The sequence below is a fragment of the Triticum aestivum genome, chromosome 1A (genome assembly GCF_018294505.1).
Source record: "Triticum aestivum cultivar Chinese Spring chromosome 1A, IWGSC CS RefSeq v2.1, whole genome shotgun sequence".
Lineage (NCBI taxonomy): Eukaryota > Viridiplantae > Streptophyta > Magnoliopsida > Poales > Poaceae > Triticum > Triticum aestivum.
The window spans coordinates 9,801,000-9,807,075 of NC_057794.1; the positions used below are offsets into that span (position 1 = coordinate 9,801,000).

Sequence of the window (6,076 nt, forward strand, 5' to 3'; positions counted from 1 at the left end):
CTCCACTGATAAAAAGTAGAGCTAGTTACTAAATGTCCAAGCTACCCAATTACAACACAGAATGGCTAGCCCCATATGTACTAGTTCAATTACAACAAAATTCATGTTTAAGAGAAATAAAAGTTAGGAAAACATGCAAGTTACAACATGCCAACAAATATTCAGTACAGATGGCAGGTATCAAGAAACATAAAAGGCATCTAATGATCAGCATCAATCAATGTTTTCATCAGCATTGCCTTTTTCCACTGTTTCAGTTTTCCTTTGAAGTTGATCGGAGGTGGCAGCTCGGGGTAGCTCACAACCATCTTTGTCGGCACTAAATAGCTTCTTCCCCTGGTATCTCGTTACCCTCCTCCACTGCCTCTATGATCTCCTCAAGGAGCTCTTTAGAAAGAGCAGCTGGGTCTATCTCATAGCAACCCATGGGCACATCTAGAGCTTCTTCCTCTGTCATCCTGTAAAAAGGAACCTGGTGTGAAAACCGAAGCATCTCTACTTTCATAATCCTCTTGATGGCATACCCATCCGGGCAGCGTCGAAAAACCGTTCTGAATACAACAACCTTGATCAATGCGGCGACAGAAATGCCGTGCTCAGCATCATAAATCCAAAAACCGTTCTGAATCTAGAACCTCAACCAGATCATAGACTTGCATCACATTATCAGAAGTATTTCCACTCCAATCAGGTGACCAGTTTCGGTACACGGCCCATATGTCGCCTTTCCATGGATAAAATGCTGATTATCCCACGAGGACCTTTATCCCATGTAATCTAGTGAGAGAATGCGTGCAATGCACAGCAGGTTTCATACATGCCAATCCTGAAATCACCACACGTCTTTCTTAAATTAGAAGAAACCCAATCGAAAGACCCAAATTCATTGCTCGTCCTTGCGCCGTGGAGAAAATTTATTCCGAGCTTAAATGGTGATAAGGACAGATGTTTCTTAATGAGCACATAAGAGTGAGGCATGCCATATTTGTCACCATACGAAGCCCAAACATGACCACTCTGAAAAGATTCCTCGGTACAATCGTTATCAAAATCATGAAAATGAGGATCAGGAACAATATATGTGGATGGGTGATCCTCTTCTTTTTCAGCATCTGTGTTTGTACCCGAATCATTCTTGTTAGTTCTATTCTTCCTCAGCTTCTCGGTTAAACCACTCTTTGCTTTTCTAATCAAAAGTTTTCTCATTTCATCGTTACGAAAGGACTTGCTTAGGCTGATGTTGGTAGGAGGTTGCAGTTTCCCATTGCACCCACCATTAACATGTTGAAACTCTGTGGCTCCAGTGTTGCTAGAAGCCAGAATACTTTCACCTGCCACACATACTGGACTCCGTTGAATATTTCTAGCACTGCTTCCATCTTGATTCTCAGTTTGTACTGCATGAACATTCTCAGTTTGCGGCATTGGTGCCTCGTTTGCTTGGAACGGCATATGGACGTTATGGTGCACTGCGGATGTTTCTAATCCTACATTCTGCTTCCTTTTCCTTGCCATGGAAGTAGAATGTTTGAAGATGGTAGTCATAGTTTCAAACTTCCTCTCTGGAGCCTCCTTTGCAACAAGGGCCGCATCCTTGCTGCACTCCATTTCACAGCACCTCAGCAAGTACAAACAGACACACCGAACGATGGATTAGGAAAAAGATATTTCACCTCGGAGGACTCCGATGTTATCCACCAATCAGCGCTGAGCACGTCACCATACAATAACCTTCAAAAGCCATAACCAAAAGGAAATAAATGTTACCTAAAATCATCAAAATAATGTAGTTATAGAAACTGTTTTTCAGAAAGAAAACCCTGCACAGAATTAAAAACTGTCCTAGCACGCAATGCGCTAGGCGCCAATCAAAGTTATAGTAGCTTATCATAAATAATCATGCGCCCCCATCATGACCAGAATTGTAACCATGGATAACTCAAAATATTGCTTTACTTCAAACATGCAGACCACGCCAAAATATGAGTGATAAAAGGCCAATTAAAGATACTGGAACTTAACATACGTACATACAACCCTAGAATTACTGAATTTATTTCGACACAGTAAACGGCTGTTGGAACTCGCCCACAAGATCGATCACATCAAAGTAGACGAACACGCGCACACAAAAACTTTTGCCAAAGGCACGTGTCGTGCCTTTCTTTTTCCTCTTTTTATTTTCTCCTTTTCTCACGTGATACAAAAGACTCACGGCCAAGTGCATATAATCCTAGTCGGACTCAACCTAGACTAGTACTCACGACATGACATGAAGTCCTACATGGGCACCTACTCAACTCCTATCACGCGTCTACAACCAAGACACCAAGCCGGACTAACTAGTCTACTACTAGACAAGATTACTGCTAACAATCTTCCCTTAATCTTGACACTCCGTCTTCCATGCTTCTCTGATCTTGATTTGTTGATGATCCGCTCCTTGTCGACTCATCCGCTCGCAGCACGACAAGTCAAATTGCCGGCTAGATTGTTGTCAACATTCTCCCCTCCAATTTTGACTTGCCGAATTTACGGACCACCTCAAATATGCCTTGGACTACTCAGCCTCACCAGTAACTTGTGAAAAACCCCACCCGGTAAACTTCACCATCCACCCTAGCAAGATACATGCCGAGTCCTTGTGAATCACAGCACCCTGTACACTACACCATGCACTCCAGCCTCATGTAGAGAGACATGGCCTCATTGAAGAGACTCACCTTCAATGGTTTACCGCCCCCACATACTTGAACTTGATCCTCTCGTCGAGACACATAGACGACCTGAGCACGATTCATCTTCAACGCCTCTTCACAGAGACGAGCACTTGGACATGACGATGCTGACACAATGATGATGACCAACCGACCGAGACGTGTTGACTCGCACGACTCCTTGACTCATGAAACTCACGCGGACGATGATCTTGACGACTTTCCGACACCGCACCACGGCACCATTGCTCCTGTCAACGATCGTCTTCCACCGCCTTCCCGACGACAGCATGCCGTCTCCCTCTATGTCGCTCCGCCGAACGATGATCGCATGATCCTCCTCGTCGCTGCACCACCCAATGACAACATCGCCTGCCCCGAGGCGCTAGTCGGGTTGCCACCCCGGGGCAAGCGCAACTTCAAATCGACCTAGCTCTGATACCACTTGTTGGAACTCGCCCACAGGATTGATCACATCAATGTAGACGAACACACGCACACAAAAACTTTTGCCAAAGGCACATCGTGCCTTTCTTTTCCCTCTTCTTATTTTCTCCTTTTCTCACGTGATACAAAAGACTCACGGCCATGTGCATATAATCCTAGTCGGACCCAACCTAGACTAGTACTCACGACATGACATGAAGTCCTACATGGACACCTACTCAACTCCTATCACGCGTCTACAACCAAGACACCAAGCCGGACTAACTAGTCTACTACTAGACAAGATTACTGCTAACAATCTCCCCTTAATCTTGACACTCCGTCTTCCGTGCTTCTCTGATCTTGACTTGTTGATGATCCGCTCCTCATCGAATCATCTGCTCGCATCACGACAAGTCAAATTGCCGGCTAGATTGTTGCCAACAACGGCCACTACCTTAGGAAGCAATAGGTGGCGCGCGGAAATATGAAACATACAATAACATTTGCAGATACATAAATTTGTTATAAATAACCATCCCGACATCACCGGAATTATTAACTGCTCAAACATGGCCATAGCGTGGGATGGATAGGGTTCGAAAATGGGAAGAATAAATGACAAGTTGGACGAACAAATCAGTGAGGTTGGTGAACAAACAAGCCCTCTCAGTTGTACCCCATTCCACATGATTTTGACCATCTCTATCATAGCAATTTGCGTATTCTAAAATTTTCCTTACTCATGCATTGGCTGGTTAGGTGTTTAATTCAGACAAATTAAGGTGCTTATTAGAAGATCACGTGTATACATATCACCCTTATGCAACTGAGGTACATTGATTTAAAGCTTTTTTCAACATTTTGAATATTGACGAAATTCTTTTACTTCTTCAGTTTGATAAACAATTGTCAGAATTGATTTCCTCCTGGAAGTGATGGAGGACAAGATGATGTTAGCAACCCAGATGGAGAGCTTTGCAAGGTGTAGGAGCTAAGAAAGGTGAAGACTGACAAGCTGTATGTGCCACTGCTACTGTTTGGTATATTCTGTAGCTTGTGTTGTTGTGAACTAGTGAAGCCTAAACTTCATTATTCTGAAAAGATATCTTGAAATGATCCTTATAAAAATCATTAAATGAAGGATGAACAACAATATAACTTTATGGGTGGTCCTCTTCATTATGAAATGTTTGTTACTACAAGAGCCATTCTCTTCATGAACGCTCTTTACTTCAACTGTTTTACTTCTCATCTTCTTCGGCTTCTCAGTCAAACCGCTCTTTGCCTTTTCAATCAAGTTTTTCAGCATTTGAGCCTTAGAAATGGTCTTGGTTAGGCTGATGCATGTAGGAGGTTACACAGTAGATGTCCCCGATTAGACATTTTGCTTATTTTTCCTGGCCCTAGAAGCAGCAGGTTGGGCACCAGGAGTTGCACTTGCCTTGCTTGATCCAAATGTCATCTCCTTATTTATAACTAATTTCCTCAACTGGTCATACAACAACCTACTGATATTATCCTAGAAGACGGTCCATGCTTTTTCGACCATTTAGAAATCACTTGGAGCACTAACTGATTATTATATTACACGATCACTTTTAGAAGTTTAACAAAAACTATTTAGATTCTTTTACTTAAAATGTCCAACGTATATCTACACATTTGTTCATGCAGTTTAAACAAGTTTTTCCACATCTAATGAAAATGTTCATCATATATTAAAGAATGTGAATTCATTTTATAAAAAGTTCACCCCTTCTTAAAAAATGTTCTTACAATTCAACAATAAATGGTGGTAATTTGAAAAAGTGTTCCTTACATTTTTGAAAAAGTATTCACCAAATGTTCATAACATATAAAAATTGTTCATAGATTTATAAAAGCTTCAAGACATTTGAAAATACATTCTTACCATTTAATAATATTTTTTCACAATTTAAAAATATTCATGAATTTTTGAAAGTGTTTATGAAATGTATCGAATAGTTTTGAAAAAAATGTTCATGAAGTATTGGATAGCATGATATTATGTACGGCATGAACTAGCAAAACTTGCAATTAGTGTAGTGCATGAACTAGTGATTTTCCTCATGTGTTATTTGAGCACACACCTCGTGATACAAATAGTACTAGTATGACTGCATGAACTTGCTAGTCCTAGTACTAGTACCTATAGCTAGTTTTGTTTGGATGGACGAGGCACCTACTTCTTTGATCCCTATGATTGTAAAGGATTTGACCCTTATCACTGATCAATAAAGAGGGGTTTGAAGTGTAAAAACAAAATCACAGGAATACTCTACGCACTTAATTTCTTAAAAAAGGAATAAAAACAAAAACTTAGCGTACAAACATATTTCACCATAACTGGTGCAAGCACGGGATCTTCCTTACTTGTGGAGCATCGCTTCGAGGGAGAGAAGGGCCAGGGTAGGAGGATCGGAGAAGGACGGGGAGGGTGCGCTTCAAGCACGCGAATTAATGGAGGATTACGAGATCCGATCCAAAGGGTACGGGGCGGGGAGGAATGAAAGGGGGGAGGGAAGAGAGCATGCGTTCTAGCAGCAACATGGTATTTCCTTGTGATCTCCGATGGACCGATCGACTTAGAGTAGCCGGCCGTTACCAATTCCGTCAGCAGATCAGGTATCGCACGTGTTCCTTCCTCGGCTGCATGCAGGTTTGACCTCCCTCCTCCGTGATCTGCAGGCAGGCAGGCCCACTGCTGGTCCTCTCCTCTCCTGCGAGGTAGTAATGTGCTGGTCTCCGTCCGCGTAAATCTCAATTTGTCATTCGCTTATTGTTTGAGAGTTTCGATTTTGGTTGAAGCTTGCTTAGACCATGGGGGTGCAATAATAGATTTGAAATTAGCCCACCAAAATAAAAATAAATAATAGATTCAAAATTAGTTTAGACAATATGGAGGTAAT

The 6,076-nt window shown here is 42.0% G+C and overlaps 1 pseudogene; it reads right to left on the reverse strand.

Moving 5' to 3' along the window:
• Positions 1-319: 319 nt before the first annotated feature.
• On the reverse strand, positions 320-1,608 carry LOC123162388 (uncharacterized; annotated as a pseudogene).
• Between the last annotated feature and the right edge of the window lie 4,468 nt (positions 1,609-6,076).